Source organism: Scardinius erythrophthalmus (genome assembly GCF_964197995.2).
Source record: "Scardinius erythrophthalmus genome assembly, chromosome: 1".
NCBI lineage: Eukaryota > Metazoa > Chordata > Actinopteri > Cypriniformes > Leuciscidae > Scardinius > Scardinius erythrophthalmus.
In genome coordinates, this window is record NC_138221.1 from 18,955,325 (window position 1) to 18,975,925 (window position 20,601).

General features: G+C 36.0%; 1 protein-coding gene across 1 annotated transcript in view; it reads right to left on the reverse strand.

Annotated features, from left to right (window-relative positions):
- The window catches only part of LOC308699940 (uncharacterized protein), a 68,662-nt gene that overhangs the window by 6,197 nt on the left and 41,864 nt on the right, over positions 1-20,601 (reverse strand). The window contains exon 2 of the mRNA XM_081381131.1: positions 363-572. The gene's annotated coding sequence lies outside the window, so the exon portion shown is untranslated. The remainder of the gene's footprint in view (positions 1-362; positions 573-20,601) is intronic.

The following is a 20,601-nucleotide window of genomic DNA, read 5'->3' on the forward strand; positions in this document are numbered from 1 at the left end:
TATGCAGTCCGATAATCATCCTTATTGAACGAGCTTCTCAAACACAACACAACACAACACAACACTATATAAATGGGCTCGTCTGGGCTTATCTGCTTGCTGCATCGATGAGGTGTATCCTACGGTCTACTCTAATGCATTAAAACCCGTTCAGCGCTTCCACATTTAGCATTTTAAAATCTCTAATCTGCCTATAACCTGCGTGAGACACACATGCACGTCATAAAAAAACAGGATACATTCTGAATAGCCCAAAACAAAACAAAAAAACATTCCCGGAAAGTGCATGAATTAGAAATGATTAAATGTTTTTTTTGTAAAAGTGAAATAATAAATAAATGTAAATGTGTAAAAAGTCAAACCTGAGAAAATGTGTGTTCCAAACAGCAAACTGTGTTTTTTTGCTGGAACTATAAGAGATGTGTCTTGTTTTCTTGAATTCTTCTGCTGTATTCTTTTGCCGTTACGTTCTGGGCTTAAATAAGTGTACTCATGATGCATGCCAGCCAATCAGGATCTGCATGTTACTGATATGTCAGATGTCTGCTCTCTCGATCCAGTAAATCACATGACTTTCAGAAAGAAAAAGAAAAAAACACACAGTATGGGTCTGGGCGGGAGAGTGTGAGGCAAGACACATAATCTTCTGTGTATACAAACCAAATGACTACTGAATGTTTGTCATTTTTATATCATATAGCTATACATTATTGTCATTTTGACACTGATTTGATGCTGTGGGAAGGATGTGCTTCTCCAGTTGAATCAGCTCACTCATAATATTCCCCCGCCCGCAGGTTGAAGCCTTTCAGGAATGATGGAAAAGACTTTGTGCTGCTTTTTTTTTGAGGTTCAGTTTGTAGTTATACAAACCATCCTTCCTCTGTCATTTACGCTGTTGTCTTCTTCTAGCACTCTTGCTCACTGTAGTCTTCGTCGGTCTGGTAGTTTCAACTTGTTCTCTTCACCCCTGTGTTTCACCCCCAACCTCTATGTTTGGTTAATAATACTACTAATAATAATTCGTTACATTTATATAGCGCTTTTTCTGAGACCTCAAATGCGCTTTACATTATCTACACTAATGTGCAGCATTCACTTGGATGATGCGACGGCAGCCATATTGCGCCAGAACGCCCACCACACACTAGCTTACTGGTGGAGAGGAGACAGTGATGAAGCCAATCAGTATATGAAACATTAAGTTCAGAAACATTAAGAAACATAATGTTTCTTAAGAAACATTAAGTTCAGGAAACTAACTTTCACAACTTTGCTTATCTCATCCTGTTTTTCAAAAAAAAGAGGAAGTCAAATGCATTTGTTTCTACTTTAACACCATTTTAAGAATTGCTGGTTCTTTCCTAGCAGCATTACATTTTTATATGGCATTCAATCTTTATATGGCATAAACTTAAAAGCAAGCAAAATAATATTTCTTTTAGACAGGTAAATAGCAATATCAACATTAATATCCAAAACAAGTTTTTCAGCTGGAGAAAATATAGTTCTGAAAGTAATTCCAACAATATCGTTTCTCTGTGTGGTTATCTGTGGAGTGAACTGTGCTATTCTTTAACCCCTTGACGCCTGAATTTATTTACAATTATATAAAAAAAAATTATTATGTGTGTTTCTGGCTTCAAGCTGATGCTAAATTAAGTTGAGATTGTTAATTTGTCAATAGCATATACACAGTAAATTCCACAGTGTTAAATCAACACTGCTCAGAGCAAGTATGGTCCCACTCTACAGAGTGTTAAAGTAACACTAAAGCGGTGTTAAAGTTAATGAGATAATTAAGTGATTAATTTAGTGATGATTTAGCATCATTGAAGACACCTGATGTTAACAAGCAGAATCACTGAAGGAGAAAATCACAAATTGTAAGTTACCATTATGGTGATGGGTGTTTGCTTTAGTTGGGCTCTAGACCATTATATGTTTACTTTAAATTTTACTGTTGTTTGTCTGCTGTTATTGATTTATGACAGTTAAATGAACAAAGTAAAGTGTGATCTGATAGTGTTGGTTATGTTTTGACGTAATCATGCTGCGATCTGAAAAATGAAACTTTTTGAGATAGTTTGGTTTAACTTGTTACCAGCAGCTTTGTGATTTGAATAGCATATGATTATCAGTACTAAAATATTTCATAAACATTGTTCTGATCAAAAGACTTTCAAATTAATTCATTTAGAAACACAGACATCAATAATCAGCCTGTGAATCTCAACTATGGTGACAATAATAAAGCATGTTGCAGTGGCTTCCACCAATCACAACTCATTAATGGCTCCCATCATGCATTGCGGTATGAATAAATTATGATTTGAATTGTCTATGTTTACTGTGTAGAATATAAATTTAGGTATGATGCAAATTAGCGACAAGAGGCATTTATGGTATTTTTTTTTTTTTACAAAATGGTAAAATTAATAAAACACATTTTCCCATCTCAGGTAGGCCTATGTAGATTTTATTCATGTCACAAAGTTGTTAGAACTTTTAAACTTGAATTGACAAATTAATGAATCTTGACAACAGCAAGATTGTGCCTCTCATACTCCCTAACATTGACTGTAGTTTTTATACATTCCATGTTACACTCTGTTTATCTCTTCCCTGTTTCTCCAGTGCATAAGTGAACAAAAAAAACACACTATAATAAATAAATTACAACCACTTAACTGTCACCGTCCCACAGGTGGGACGTTTGCCCATATATATTTAGAACAATAATATCTTAGTAAAAACCTAAAGTAATATTGACAAACTATATATCATTTGAAAGCTTACAATCTCTAGTTTTCATATTTGGTGACTGTTTTTTAAAATAAATTACAGAGGAGCAGTAATTTATCAATTTGCAACAAGAATATTTCATATTCATTAGGCGTGTTTAGGCCTTTATTTTGAAATAGAAATAAACATGAAAAATCATGAAAGATTGGTAGAAACCTCAGTTTGTTTTCATGCCAAGAGTTCAAAAGATTAAATGTTATGAGAAAAAAAGGTCTGAAAATGTTTAGAATATAAAGAAAAATATTATGGATTCTCGATTTGTGATGCGGCACGCAGCGGCAGCGAGCTATAATGCACATATGTGCTCTTTTTATGTTTATTAGAGGTTGAAATCAAATAAAATACTGCCAAAACACCCATACTATTTCTGAATAGGATGTATGCTTCATAAATTGTATGAAATTATGGAAATAAATGGTTCAGATCACTCAAAACATATATGAAAATGGAGACGCCCTTATATGGTTAGTAAGGAAGCTGGCTGTCCAACTAGTGAAAAAGTTTGGTACTGCGCCCAAATAAAATCTTACTGAAAGCTCATTTTTTGAGATATCAACCTAAAATTTGGAACACAACTTGTTTAGATTTTTGGCTTTAATTTTCTAGCAGTTTTAGAGTAAAATATATTTTGTAATATATATATTTTATATAAAATATTAATAATTATATTTTTACATTCTATATTTTCATAAACTCAAACTTATATAACTTTTTTTCTGTTTCACTTTCAGACCAACCATATGTCTATATTCCAAAGCATTCTTGAACTACAACCATTTAAGTTTGTATAGTGATTTTTTTGTCTATGCGAAAAAAGGGGGGGTGACAGTTAAAGGCTTTCCTTGTTTCTCCAGTGCATAGTGAACAAAAGAACACACTATAATAAATAAATTACACTCTGTTTGTTTAACTCTTTCCTTGTTTCTCCAGTGCATAAGTGAACAAAAAAACACACTATAATAAATAAATTACACTCTGTTTGTTTAACTCTTTCCTTGTTTCTCCAGTGCATAGTGAACAAAAGAACACACTATAATATGTAAATTAACAGCTCTGGAGAAAGGGTGGATGATTTAAAGTGTTGCCTAATGTGCAAGTTCAGATTGCCTAATGTGCTTATTGTGAGATTGATTTGTTTAGCAGATACATGAAACAGTTAGTGTTTTGCATGAGTCACTCGGGCAGGGTTTCTCAAACTTTACTGGCCTGCTTTTAGATTTCAAATTTCTCAGGATACAAACAATTACTGAACTTTTCATCTGTCATGTGAAACTGGGTCATGTGGAAAGTGACCATGTCACTTGAAGTCATCCCCTTGGAATTATAAGGTTCTATCTGACATTTTTGTCAAAATTTAGTTATTCACATATTCTTATTCTGTGACCACTTCTTTACATTATGTGATGTTGTTTTTTAAGTTGTGTAGGCTACATTTTGGAACTTTTTATTTAGAAAATAAAAAGGTTCTTTTCTACACAGTCGAATGGAATGCAAAAACTTTAAAGCTCAATATCTCAAAACTGCTCAGAACGCAGATAGAACCTTATAATTCCAAGGGGACGAAGTGTCTTTGCATGAAATTCACGAAAGCAGTCCTTGTTTTTGTTGAGGCACAGGTGAACGGTGCACTTTGCACATTTGATTACAGTCTGACCCTTGCAATGTGGGAGTTTGCAGCGTTGTCGCTCACTTTCAACCACTTGCCAGTGACCCACAGCATCTGAACAGACTTCATGTGTCGGCATAACAGTAGATGGACCTCGATGTTTCTTCTTCTCAAACTCCCTTTCAACATCCAATGAAGGCCACCCCCTCTTCTTCTTTGACAGATTCTTGCCTTGCATGCAGAGTGCCTGTGCAATAGATGTTCTGAAAGCAAGCAAATCCTTCTGCTTCTTTCTTGGGACTGTCAGTGACTCACCCACTTACATATGTGTAACAGTAGCTGCCTATTACATGTGCGTAATTACAATCTGTAAGTACAGGCTGTTCCATAACTTAGTTACATGTTAATTACATTTTGTTATATATTTTACAACGTCTACTACTAAGTAATTAATTAAGTAATTACTCTGTAACACAGACACCGTAAAATACAGTGTTACCTAAAAGGGTCTATAGTACTTTTTTGACCTTACGTGGATGCGGTAATATGCAATCAGTACATCAAGAGCATCAACGCCGCCATTGAACTTGTTGTACAGGCTAATGATGCTTGGGCATTCCACAGTCACTTTCTGTTTCAGATCTTTATCCCATCTTTCAATGTTGGAAACAGGCTGTGCACTGGCAAAAGTGCTTGCAACGATCACCCCTCTGTTGTCAAACCATTTGACTGCTCTTATTTCCACATTGTCAACAACAACCTGTTGCTCTTCAAGTGTGCCTCTTCCCTTCTTCTTCATTTCTGTGTCTGCACTGAAACTGCACCCTCGCAGGCGACACTGCCGTACAGTCCCAAGAGCTGGTATCCCATTGTTTGCAAGAGCAACAAAGAAATCCAAGGAGGAAAACCAGTTGTCAAAGTACACCAGATGATTGACAGCACCATGGATAACTTGTGCAAGCTTTAGCACAATGTTTCCACTTGCCACAATGTCTGGTAGTCCTGGTACAGGCTCAATTTTCCCTGCAAAGATGTCAAATGAATGCACCAGGCCTTTTGTGTCGCAAAGCACAAATATCTTGTATCCCCATTTGTATAGCTTATTGGGGATATATTGCTTGAGACTTGATTTTCCTTTGAATGGCGAATCAATAAGTGAATCAATAAGTGACCTGACTTTGAAAAGTCTATCACTGTTGTTGGGTACCATGTTGTCATTGAAATGAATGAAATGTTTAAAGGTGATTTAAAGGTGATTTAAAGGTGATTTCTCCTTTGGTGATTCTGCTTGTTAACATCACGGGTCTCTTTTATAAAACTGTGCGTAGGATCCTTACTAAAATTGTACGTGCGCCTGAAAGCCAAAAATGGCGTAATATTCAAACTTATAAAACCGTTTGTACGCCAGAACCTTCGCAAAATACACTTTATGAATCCTAGTCAGTGGACGATTGTGCACACATGCGTATCCTCCCTGAAATAACCATATGAGCTTACAATGCCTAGTTTTACTATGCATATACTCATCTGCATATCATTTGCATTGCATGCATCCACATGATACCACATTTAATGGTACAAGACATTAGGAAAATATGAGATACGGATGTGTCATCACATTACATTGATAAAAATAATTTGGTAGCCTATCCTTGCCTTGGTTTTGAATAAATGAATCAAATAGTATAAAATATATTTCAGAGAAAGTTTTTCTCAATCTTTTCCACTGGCCAAATTGTATTAATTGATTTATATCTTTAATGGAAACAGATAGGCCTTGGGCATTATTTGAACGAAAATATTTTCTCAGACAATCTGCTGTTATCATGATAAGCAATTCTCTCTGTAGTTAAAACATTAAAACACAACATGCCAGAGGAAAAGTGTAAAAAAGCATGACATCCACTACAAATATTTATATTTATTGAATATATATATTAGGATAGATTGTGTTTATTTATCTATTTATTTATATTGACTATGCTACATATGACATGATCTATACATATATGTTTTGTTAGTTTGTATATGTTTTTTTTTGTTTGTTTTATTATTTATATATAATATGTTCATGCTTTGGCAACATTGTGTTACACAGTCATGCTAATAAAGCTCATTTGAATTGAAATTGAATTGAATTGAATTGAATTATATATATATTAGGGCTGGGGGAATTAACGCGTTAATCTTTGCGATTAATTTGAGATGTTTAACGCGTTAAAAAAAAAATAACGCATTTAACGCAGCACTTTTTTTTTTTTTTTTTTTTGCCTCGTTTTAATGATTTCCTGTTGCGGCTGCTATTGAAAAGCCGAAAATATGGGGATCGGTTTCATTCTCGTGCAGCTTTCATGAGCGGGTCTTTTCCGCTCCGTGTGCGCCGCCGCACTCTCCGTTCCGTGTGTGTGTGTGTGTGTGTGTGTGTGTGTGTGTGTGTTTGTGTCGGCGCGCTGCACTCTCTGCTCAATGTTCGACTCCGTGTTTGCGCTGCACGTTCTGCTCTGTCGTTAACGGTCCAAACGCTCCAGTCATGTACCGATCAAGCACTGTAAAAGCAAAGTCCGCTCAAATAAGGTGAAATTTCTCTGTAGACTTCTGTTTGCTGAGCTGGTATAGTCATGGGCAACAATGTTAAAGGGACTTGAGGGAGAGTAAATGATGACAGAATTTTCATTTTTGGGTGAACTATTCCTTTAAAATGACCTGCTCTGATCACATGCTCTGGTAATAATAGCTTTGTAGGACTATAGTTTATATTTATAATTAGTAAAAAAAAAAATTGGAAAAAAATCTTACATTGATGTTGATTGATTATTGAAAAAGAATCATACATTGATATATTGATGTTTAATATTATTTTAATATAGGGCTATTTTCTGTTCCTTTTTTTCCAGTGTTTCATTTAATTAGGTGATTCTAAGTTTAATTATTGATGATTACAAGCTTGGAGGAAATGCAATTAACTGCAATTAATTACAGCAAATTGTGCAATTAATTAGTTAAAAAAATGTTTTTATTGATTCCCAGCCCTAATATATATATATATTAGGGATGGGCGATATATCGCACGATATTGTTATGCACATCTCGTCAGTAAAGCCGGTTCCTTGATTAGTAGTAAATCACCATCACCTGCTTTCAGATGAAGCGGCATTTACTACAAAGAGCCGTAGTTAACTGACAAGCTGAGCCATATCGCATTAATATCGCGGACGTATCGGCAGCAATAATTAATAGGGCTGTGCGATATATATCGTGAGATTGTTATGCGCATCTCATCAGTAAAGCCGGTTCCTTGATTAGTAGTAAATCGCCATCACCTGCTTTCAGATGGAGTGGCATTTAGGGCTGAGGAGATAATTAAGGGCCCTTTCACCTACCTTGTTTGGTCCGGACTTTCAGACTTTTCAGTTTGAGACGAAAACAGACGAAATTTGGTCCGATGAAAAGAGGTGGTCTCGGTCCGGATCAAACTGACCAAAGGTTTGGTTCGTTTCTAGTGTGAAAGCATTTCTGTATGGTTCGGACTTTCGGACCATTTACAGGAAGTTCCGGTGGTTCCCGCATAGCCGAAAAAACAGAAGATGGCAGGAAAAATGAGCCGTGGTAGCACATGGGGAGAGGAGGAGACGAAGTTTTTAATTGAAGTATGGTCTGATGACATAATAAGAAGTCAACTGGAAAAAACGCACAAAAATGCAGACACTTTCCAAATATTTTCGGAGAGGATGAGAGAGAGAGGGTATGAGAGGACGGGAGAGCAATGCCACCTGAAGATAAAGAAACTGCGGCAGCAATATACAAAGGCGCGCGATGCCATGAGAAAAAGTGGTGCATCGACAAATGCGAAGGACACATGTCCTTTTTATGACGACCTGGATAGCATTCTGGGCACTCGCCCAACAAGCTCACCCATTAAGGTGGTGGAGTCTTCCCCATCAGCTTCAACTCCAAGTGCTACTGATGAGTCCAATACTACAGTAAACACTTCCGAAATTGGTGAGTAAACGTATCTTTTCCATGTTAATCAGAGTTTTTGTCCTAACTAGCCGCGACGGCGACACACAACGATTCTATTTTGGAAACGGTTTCTATTTTTCTGCGACGTCGCGGCTGGAATAACAAACTGTGCCACGATAATCTCTGGTACTGTTTTATGTGCTTTATTTAATGTTAAAAGCGTGTAATGTGACTTTGAATATCATTTAGTTCTCCCAGCTTTGTATATGTAAAAGCAACAATGGATAATTCACCTTAGATCTTGAAATTAAACAAACGTTCAAATGTGAACAAACAAGTGTATTCTTTGACAAATATTGTTTTAGTAACTCAGTAGCTAAAAAACACTAATAAAAATGTTGAAAACAATTAATGAACTATCCAACAAGATGGCTTGTATTCTAGTATAACGTTAGATTAGAGCTAGACCAGTAGGCTGGCTATCATACGTGTGCATGCATTTTTTATTTAACATAACAAGATTTCATTTTACAGGAGGAAATGCCAGCCACGAAGAGGAAGCTAGCCCAAACACTGCAACTCCTTACCGTAGCAGAAAGAGGAGGGCCAATGATGCTGGAAGAATTCAGGAGTACAAGAGGCTGCAGGATGAGTTCAACACCGCAGAAGACAGGAGACAGGAGAGGGAAAATGCCACGCTGGAAAAGTGGATGAAAATGCAGCAGGAGACTGAGGAGAGGCGCTTCAGGATGCTGCAGGAGGAGCATGCAGCCACAAATACTGTGTTCATGAATTTGATGCAGACCTTAATGCAAAGCATGTCTCACCAAAACCAAGCTCTACACCGTTCAGCATCCTGTGCTCCCCAAAATCCTCAATACCATCCACCACCTCCAGCTCCCGGTGACTGGGTTGCACAGCGGTCTCCGCACCTACCAACTATGCAGGCCCAACCCACAAACCCCTTTGATCTGACCCCACGCGCCCTGTATCAAAATGATAGTGGTGAACCAAGCGAGGAGAAGCAGATTTTTTTTAAGTTGTACGTTTTTTTATTTTCAGTTATGCAGTTCTAATTTGTTTTACTGAACAGCACCCAGCACTTTTAATTTGTATGATTTGTTTATGTTTGGGTTCTACTTTTCATTTGACCTATACGGTAGGGCTGTGCGATATATATCGTGAGATTGTTATGCGCATCTCGTCAGTAAAGCCGGTTCCTTGATTAGTAGTAAATCGCCATCACCTGCTTTCAGATGGAGCGGCATTTACTACAAAGAGCCGTAGTTATCTGACAAGCTGAGCCATATCGCATTAATATTGCGGACGTATCGCTAGCGATAATTAATGTGATATGGCTCAGCTTGTCAGATAACTACGGCTCTTTGTACACAGCAAAAACTCCAGTGTTAAATTAACACTCCTGGGAGTGTATGAGTCCACACTCAAAAGTGTTTAAGTTAATGAGATAATTAAGTGATTAATTTAGTGATGACTGAACATTATTGAAGACACCTGATGTTAACAAGCAGAATCACTGAAGGAGAAAATCTCAAATTGTAAGTTACCGTTAGCAGTGGTTAAATTGGCTTTTGTAGGGAGGGGGAGCCCATATTTACGGTGGTCATCATTAAAGATCGCGCCATAAAATGACTTGTTTTACACCAAAGGGGCTATTTTCCAGTATTAATATGAAAGGTTGAGTAGTTATTCAAACAAAGATAAATACTTTACAATTTTTTTTTTTTTTTACCTTTAATGTTAACAAGCAGGCAAGGGATTTCACCCTCAGAAAACGTATGAAATTGAACATGTTTGAAAATATTGGTTGGCAAATACACTGTTAACCCTTGCTTAAAATAAGGCCAAATTCTGACAATATCATACCATTTTCCATTAAAACAGTAATATACCGTAGAAAACAAAAATAGCCTACAGAAATATACTGTGAATTAACAGTGCTCAGAATCGACACTCAGAGGCTGTTTTCACAATCACACCATATACCCTCTATACATAACTATATATAACTATACCCTCATTCACTATTCCCTACATTATTCTGTTTCTCTATTTTCTGTTTGTGTGATCCTCTTTCCTTCAGTGATCCTGCTTGTTAACAGCAGGTGTTCATCACTAATGCTCAACAATCACTTATTTCACTTATTCACTTAATTATCTCACTGCAACACTGTGTCAATGTTACTTTTTACTCTTTGTAGTGTGGATTTTCCTGTGGGGTTGAAAGGGTTAACAGTGTAAGATAAAAAGTCACACCCACGAAATGTATTATAACAGTAATAAACTGTAAGTTATAAAACAGGTTTACTGTTTACTGTAAAATTTAGTTTTTTGGGTCACCATTGTGCAGAAGAGTAGAGTCTGTGCTTCAGTCCAGGAGAAGATCTACAAACATTGATGATTTGCTGCATGTTGCTTTATTTAACAGACGATGACTGTGTACACTCTCAGAAAATAAAGTACATAATTGTACCTTTAGGGGTACAATTGCTTGTCACTGGGGCTGTACCCTCAAGGGTACAATATTGTACCCTTGGTATAGGGTACATATTTGTACCCTTGTGATTTGTACCTTAAGAGACCAGTCTTGTACCTGTGGTGACAATTTTGTACCTTTATTTAACATTAGAAAAATGGAACCTTCAAAAATGGTACAAAATTGGCTTTGACAGGGTACAATCGTTGACTATAATGATATATATATATTACACACGCTGAATTAAAATCAGAATTTATTAAATCCTTTTCATTTTCACATTTTCCAACATTTCATTTTAAATTCAATGTCTAACTGTGACATATAAATTATTATCATCTGAGTAAGTGTCATTTGCCTGAAAGTCCATTTCATCTCCTTTCATCTCGACGCCGGTTACTTCTATGCCTGCTTCTGATATTTTCTGAAGGACCTCCTCGGTTGAAAGCCCTGTAAGAACCATGATTAACCGTGCTATGACTTCTTCTCTACCGATGGCCAGAAGAAAGAAAGACCGCAAACTGGACGTTCTTTTAAATTGAGATTCAAGCAGCCAATCAGGGCTGGCTCTACATACACTCTCAGAAAATAAAGTACATAATTGTACCTTTAGGGGTACAATGGCTTGTCACTGGGGCTGTACCCTCAAGGGTACAATATTGTACCTTAACCTTTAAAAGAAACGGTACATATATGTAACTTTTAATGCTTTTTGATCCTCAAAAAGTTACATATATGTACCTTGAGGTCCAACAGCAAAAACTCCAGTGTTAATTGAACTCTCCTGGGAGTTTATATGACTCCAGAGTGTTAAAGTTAATGATATAATTAAGTGAATCATTGAGTGATGATTGACCATTATTAAAGACACCTGATGTTAACAAGCAGAATCACTGAAGGAGAAAATATATATTTTTAAGACACCGTTATGGTGATCAGTGTTTGCTTTAGTTGGGCTCTTCACCCTTAAATCAATAGCTTTAGATTTTGTTTGGCTGTTGTATCTGAGTTTTAACTGCCAGATGAACTAAGAGAAAAGTTGATCAGGTGGTGTTGGTTATGTTTTGACATAATCATAATTTGACCTGAATCACTGAACTCATTTAAAGTCTAATCTCTGAATTAAATGTATATTGTTGACTACAGCAGTCCTGTAATTCTACAGCAAATGGTTTTCAGCATTTTCAATATAATTCATAATATTTCTTGAAAGTTGATCAAAAAACTTTGCAAATTACTTTATGAAGAAACACTGACATCAATAATCTGCCTATGAATCTCAACAATGGTGTCAATAATAAAGCATGTTGCAGTGCATTCTGGGTGCCACCAATCAAAACTCATTCATGGCTCCCATCATGCATTGCGGTATGAATACATTTTGATCTGAATTGTCTTACTAATTTCCTTTCCCTAATTGAATATTCTGTCACCATTGTTGAGATGCATACACTGATTCTTGATGTCTGTGTGTGCCTAAAAGAAAGATTTGTTTTATCAGAACAACTTTTAAGAAAACCTTTAGATTATTAAAAAAATTATGGATGTTATGCTGTAGAATCACAGTGATGCTGTAATCTACAATATACATTTAAATCAGAGATCAGACTTTAAATGAGTTCAGTGATTCAGGTCAAATTATGTAAAAAACATAATCAACACCACCTGATCAAGCTTTCTCTTTGTTCATCTAGCTGTTATAACTCAGATACAACAGCCAAACAAAATCTAATGTTAACAGTTTAAGGGTCAAGAGTCCAACTAAAGCAAACACTGATCTCCATAACGGTGTTTAAAAAAAATATATATTTTCTCCTTCAGTGATTCTGCTTGTTAACATCAGGTGTCTTCAATAATGGTCAATCATCACTCAATTAATCACTTAATTAGCTCATTAACTTTAACAATCTTGATTGTTAATTTAACACTCATATTTTAACACTTTAACAATCTTGAGTCTGGAGGCAAATAAACTCCCAGGAGAGTTCATTTAACACTGGAGTTTTTGCTGTGTTATAATGATTTAATATCAGTAAATTGACTAACAAAACTTTTATTTCTTTTATTTCAAGGCTACTCAAATATAGTGATAAGTTAAAATCTACCTTAAATGATTAAGGTATCATTAAAACCTTTAAAAATAAAATACTTAGCAGAGGCTGTCTTTTGATATTGTACCTTACCTTTAAAAGAAACGGTATGTACCTTTTAATGCTTGGGGACATATATGTACCCTTTTTGAACCTCAAAAGGTACATATATGTACCTTGGGGGACAGAAATGGACTCCTGCTGTACCCCTATTTCTGACAGTGTAGACTGCAAATGGAGGGTCAGAAATCTCTCAGATTTCATCAAAAAGATCTTTATTTGTGAACGTAAGTCTTACGGTTTGGAACGACATGAGGGTGAGTAGCCTAAATGATGACAGAATTTAAAAGTTTTGGGTGAATAACCATTTAACTAATGAAACCTTATTATAAAGTGTTATCACGTGAGTGAAATTAAGTTGTATGTTGCTTAAAATTGGTGATGAATAATGGTTATTTTTTTACCTACATTAATTTGTGTTAAGTTTATAACAAATGTAATGTTTGTTTGTATCCATATTACATGTCAGTCCATTAAGGTAAATGAGATCTGTTTGAAATAACAAAATGTGAGAGAGATTTAAGACTGTTGCTTTTAATGTATATTCTGACTTCCCATTATTTTTAAATGGAAAGTGTTGAAGAAGTTGTATGTTATATGAATGTAAGAGGGCTCTTTTGTAGTTCCTTTGTTAGTTTGAAATGTTAGTTTTTTGGTCAATAAAAAAGTAATAGATGAAATATCCTGTGTCTGGCCATTTTTAGGTAAATTTAACCATCTCTGAATAAGTAATGTTTAATTATTTCTATTGACTTATTATTATTATTAATACAAATTTAGTAGATGGACTTTTGCCTTCTAACAATAGAGTAATTATTACTCAGTAATTAGTTGTGTAATGTATTGAGAATTATTAGGTAGACTTTACCTAATTTTAGTTCAAAGATTTTCATATTGTCTTCTTAGTAATTAAAATTGGATAGTTTTCTTCTAGAAAGACAAAACGTTCAGGTGGAGAAAAAAAAAAAAACTTTTTCTTTACCTTGACATGTTTCGACTGCAACCTGCAGTCTTCCTCAGAAGCGTCATCTGACAGCTGTGACGTGTCGTTTATCAGCTGTTATTTCCTGGGCGTGGCCAACCCGGCGGACCTGTCAGTACCGCCGGGCTGGCCACGCCCTGCCCCCCCGTCGCTCGATGGTCTCTGGAGAATGTTGTTCCATGTGTGTGAGAGCATGTAGGCTCCCTCGTCCCGGTTGATGGTGTCCTTGGCCCGCTTCCTGATTTCAATCGCCTCCTTTATCCATCTTCTGTATCTGTTTGGTTCCGATCTGATGATGTGTCCGTTGTCCCAGTCCATAATGTGGTTATTTCGTTTGCAATGATCTGATATAGCTGATTTTAACTGTTCCTGTTGCGCTTTTTCCCTTTCTAGTGAGTCGTCCTGTTGTTTCTTTTTCACATTCTTTTTGATGTTCTTTCTTTCTTGTGTTGAATGACCTGCCTGTTTCACCTTTTGTAGGTGTAAGGTTGTAAGTGAAATAACAGCTGATAAACGACACGTCACAGCTGTCAGATGACGCTTCTGAGGAAGACTGCAGGTTGCAGTCGAAACATGTCAAGGTAAAGAAAAAGTTTTTTTTTCTCCACCTGAACGTTTTGTCTTTCTAGAAGAAAACTATCCAATTTTTACCTAATTTTGTTTAGTATGTCATAGCCATTAAATGTAGGTACTCTTTATTCAAAAATTTGGGTTGAAATCTACCCAAACAAAGTGAGTGCAAATTGTTACCTCAATTTTATTGGGTAGATTCTATAGGTTTGTTTTTACAGTGTAGAGCTGTCAGTAGGCTGTCATGAATATTTAATTTTAAATCTTAAATGTTGTTGTTCTATTTCTTTGCACGGAGACATGAATTAGAAAAAAAGACACAGTTATAAATCACCCGTGACAACTCGTCTTTTGAAACAGACGGCCAGTATGGAAACATATTGCCACTCACCTTGGTCTCTCCCCAAATGAAGGTGCCAGAGCTCGCATGATTGCTCGCAGTCTTCTCCTCCTTTCCTGCCGGCGACGATAAAATGTTCGCACGACGAGGACGTTAATTTGGCGAATTTGAACTAGCCTTGTGTATAGTTGGTGCTGCAGGTAATAATGCCATAAAAATAGCAATATAGTTGCAACGATATGCGTCTGTTCATTCATGTTGTCAAAGTTACCCGCCGAATTGACAGCACGCTGACGTCAGACGTACGTCCGTTTACAAACCAATCAATGTCAAGATGCAGCCCACATAGATGATGACGACAGGACGCAAGTACGTAACGTAAAGTTCTTTAGTGCGCTCGCATAATTGCAGTGTGAAACCAAACCAAAACTTTCTGAATGTATAAAATGTATCAAAACGTGAACTTTGGTTCGGACCTTGGTGCGGACTTTCAGGTGTGAAAACGCCCTAAGTGATTAATTTAGTGATGATTGAGCATTATTGAAGACACCTGATGTCAACAAGCAGAATCACCGAAGAAGAAAATCACAAATTGTAAGTTACCATTATGGTGATGGGTGTTTGCTTTAGTTGGGCTCTAGACCATTATATATTTACTTTATTATTTACTGTTGTTTGTCTGCTGTTATTGATTTATAACAGTTAAATGAACAAAGTTAAATGTTATCTTATAGTGTTGGTTATGTTTTGACATAATCATGCTGTGATCTGAAAAAGGAAACTTATTGAGATAGCTTGGTTTAACTTGTTAGCAGCAGTTTAGTGATTCTTCAGCCTATAATTATCAGCATTTTACTTATAATCCAAAATATTTAATAAACATTGTTCTGATCAAAAGACATTCAAATAAATTCATTTAAAACACAGACATCAATAATCAGCCTGTGAATCTCAACAATGGTGACAATAATAAAGCATGTTGCAGTGGCTGCCACCAATCACAACTCATTAATGGCTCCCATCATGCATTGCGATATGAATAAATTATGATCTGAATTGTCTATGTAATTTACTTTTCCTAATTGAATATTCTTCTCATCACCATTGTTGAGATGCATAGACTGAATCTTGACATCTGTGTGTGCCTAAAAAAAAAGATTTTTTTTTAAACAACTTTTAAGAAATCCTTTATATTATATCAAAAATTCTGGGCATTTATGCAGATTCACTAACCAACAACATAAATCGAAGTCAGAAAGAAGGATTTTAATGAGTTCAATGATCAAGTTCAAATGATGATTGTCATAATATAACCAACATCATCAGATCACTTCTTTCTTTGTTGAACTGGTGATAATTCAGAAACAACAGACAAACAAAATCTAAAGTTAATAATATATGGGTCGAGAGTCCAACTAAAGCAACCATTGATCGTCATAACGGTGGCTTACAATTTGTGATTTTCTTCTTCAGTGATTCTGCTTGTTAACATCAGGTGTCTTCAATAATGCTCAATCATCACTAAATTAATCACTTAATTATCTCCTCAGCCCTAAATGCCGCTTCATCTGAAAGCAGGTGATGGCGATTTACTACTAATCAAGGAACCGGCTTTACTGACGAGCTGCGCATAACAATATCGCGATTTAAATCGCCCAGCCCTAGTATGAATTATAAAAACTCTGAGCAGAGTGTTAAATGAACACTGAAGCAGTGTTAAAGTTAATGAGATAATTAAGTGATTAATTGAGTGATGATTGACCATTATTGAAGACACCTGATGTTAACAAGCAGAATCACTGAAGAAGAAAATCACACATTGTAAGTTACCATTAAGGTGATGGGTGTTTGCTTTAGTTGGGCTCTTGACCCTTATAGGTTTAATTTAGTTTTTGTTTGTCTTCTGTTGTTGATTCATAACAGTCAGCTTATAGTTAAGTTAATACTTAATCACTCACTCATCAATGGCCAATCATCACTTAATTAATCACTTAATTATCTCATTAACTTCAACACTGCTTCAGTGTTAATTTTAATACTCTGTAGTGTGGACACATCTGTACACTGAGGAGTGTTAATTTAACACTGGGGATTTTGCTGTGTGGAGGGAAAAGTCCGCTGTGCGCGGGTGCAAAATAGGAATGACACATGTGTCGGTTGCGCTGGGTACAAAGTCAATTGTGCTGGGTGTAAGATAGGGCCCTACAAGTGTTAACATCTTCACAACATGTGTTGTCCCTGAGCATACACACTACAAGTGTTAAAATCTACACAACATGTGTCATTTTTAACACAGCTCTTTTTATGGGTTGTGGTGTTAAACCAAATGTAATAAAATAAAATAAAATCTGAACAAAATGGCTTCTTTAAAAGCAAAAATCAGTTTCTAGAGTGACCTGGATTTCATCCAGTTTCTCAAAGAAGAAACTCTGAGAATCTTCTCATCAGATTTTTTAAAAAGTTTTCTTGGAACAGAATCCTTGTAAAACAAACAGTTTGTGATTTTCACTTCAGTTCTCTAATACATGTTGTTTCACTTCTGCATCTGGAGCGGAAGCAGGTTTTTTCATCCACTGAGTGATTCAGGGCAGGTTTCTCTCTTAGTGAGCGGGGGGCTGGAAATGTGAACCCTGGAGTCATTAGAGAGCACTTTGAACAATCTCTGCTTACTGTTCATCTCTGTGTTTCTTAGTGAACTCGTTTATTTATTTATTTATTTTGGTGGAGAAAATATACACAAACTACCGAGTGGTGTCTCTGGCTCTATATTTCTGATGGAGCAAAAGCGATCACTTGCTCAACCCAAAATGAGGGCTAATAGAAACAACTCTACAAAGAGCCGTAGTTAACTGACAAGCTGAGCCATATCGCATTAATTATCGCTGGCGATACGTCCGCGATATTGATGCGATATGGCTGAGCTTGTCAGTTAACTACGGCTCTTTGTAGTAAATGCCGCTTCATCTGAAAGCAGGTGATGGTGATTTACTAATCAAGGAACCGGCTTTACTGACGAGATGCGCATAACAATATCGCGATTTAAATCGCCCAGCCCTAATTCACACTCTCACTGTTAATTTAACACTGTCAGTGTTAATTTAATACTCTCAGTGTTAATTTAACACTGGGGGATTTTGCTGTGTGGGATATTTTAATGCAAAATTCTTGCATATTGTACCTTTAATGTGTTCATAACATCAATCTGATGTTCGCAACATTACTGGAGATTGTGCTGTGGAATGATAGGGCTGCTATATCAATAACGCACGATTACTGCAGTGATAAATTACAGCTGAAGATGAATCCAGATATGACGCATGCTTAGCATGAGTAAAGAGCCTCAGGGGGAACCAAACACTGGTTTATTTAAGAATATGCATAAGTGCGGTTTCATATCCTGATGCAAAGATTCTAAGAAAATCTAATTATATCTGATTGGATTATGAAAGAATAGATGGTTAAAGGTCTCCAGACAGTCGCATAAAAAAATTTAATAATTGAATTTGATTTAAAGGTGCTCGAATCGATGCCACGCGTTTCTTAGGCCAAAACATTTTTTGTCACATACAGCAAACATCTCCTCACTATCCGCTAGCTGCCTGTTCCCTGAACACACTGTAAACAAACGCGGTCTCTGGGTCTAGGGGGTTAGTGCGCGTGCGTATGAAGTGGGTGTGGAGTAGGGCTGGGCGATATATCGCACGATATTGTTATGCGCATCTCGTCAGTAAAGCCGGTTCCTTGATTAGTAGTAAATCACCATCACCTGCTTTCAGATGGAGCGGCATTTACTATACAGCAAAAACTCCAGTGTTAAATTAACACTCAAGAGTGTTAAAGTTAATGAGATAATTAAGTGATTCATTTAGTGATGCTTGAGCATTATTGAAGACACCTGATGTTAACAAGCAGAATCACTGAAGGAGAAAATCACAAATTGTAAGCCACCGTTTTGGCGATCTACGGAGCCCGGGAAGTGACCTGGGAGAAAAAAAAAAAAATCTGTGGCGATGGTTTTGAAATCCGTCCGCTCAGTTTATAAACCGTACTCACAAATCCTCAAACTGTTTTCTCGGTTTAACAAATCGTGCCCACGGATTAATAAACCGTACCCACGAGTTTCTAATCCGTGCTCTCAGATTTGTAAACCGTGCCTTCAGTTTTTGCAATCTGTACCCACAAATTCACAATCCGTTCCCACGCTTTCGCAATCAGTTCCCACGGGTTTGTAAACTGTACTCACGGATTTGTGGCTCGCCCTCATTTTAGAAGAACACGTTGTTAACGAATCTTATTGTATATTGTTTTAAATCAAATTGTCTTAAATGCGTCTGCATGCTTAAAGTGATTGTAGCAGGTATGGGGTTGAATATACGAATTAATATGAATGACATGCATCAAAATCTTTTGTTTATTTGTGATAATATCGTGCGATATATCGCCCATCCCTACATATTACTGTCTTACGTGAACTCATTTATAGTTATAAACTCGAATAATAATAATAATAATAATAATAATAATAATAATAATTATTATTATTATTATTATTATTATTATCATCATTATTATTATTATTACATTTTAGGCTACATATTTAGACTAAATATGTAGACTAAAATGTAGTAATAATAATAATAATAATTATTATTATTATTATTTGCGTTCACTTAGTAATACAGTAATATGTTTGTCATAAAATAATTTATCAATGCTTTATTTTTATAGGCCATAACCTAACCTTTTACAGTTTTGGATAAAATAGGCCTACATTTTTTGCATAATTTTTGCTTAAAAATAAAGCATTCATAAATTATTTTATGATAAACATATTACTTTCTTACGTGAATTCATTTATAGTTATAAACTCATTAACTTCATTAACTCATTAACTTTAACACTCTTGAGTGTGGACTCATATACACTCCCAGCCCCAGGAGTGTTAATTTAACACCGCTCCATCTGAAAGCAGGTGATGGCGATTTACTACTAATCAAGGGAACCGGCTTTACGAGATGCGCATAACAATATCGTGCGATATATCGCCCATCCCTAAAATATATATATATATATATATATATATATATATATATATATATATATATATATATATATATATATATATATTAGGGCTGGGCGATTTAAATCGCGATATTGTTATGCGCATCTCATCAGTAATGCCGGTTCCTTGATAAGTAGTAAATCGCCATCACCTGCTTTCAGATGAAGCGGCATTTACTACAATGAGCCGTAGTTAACTGACAAGCTGAGCCAAATCACATCAATATCGCGGACGTATCGCCAACGATTTTTAATGCGATATGGCTCAGCTTGTCAGTTAACTACGGCTCTTTGTACACAGCAAAACCTCCAGTGTTAAATTAACACCCCTGAGTGTATGAGTCCACACTCATGGGTGACACTCACTAAGTGTTTAAGTTAATGAGATAACTAAGTGATTAATTTAGTGATGATTGAGCATTATTGAAGACACCTGATGTTAACAAGTAGAATCGCTGAAGGAGAAAATCACAAATTGTAAGTTACCATTATTGTGATGGGTGTTTGCTTTAGTTGGGCTCTGAGCCTTTCATGTGTACGCTACTTTGGAATTTGTTTGACGGTTGTATCTGAGTTAAAACTGCCAGTTGAACAAAGAATAAAAAGTGATCTGTGTTGGATATATTATGA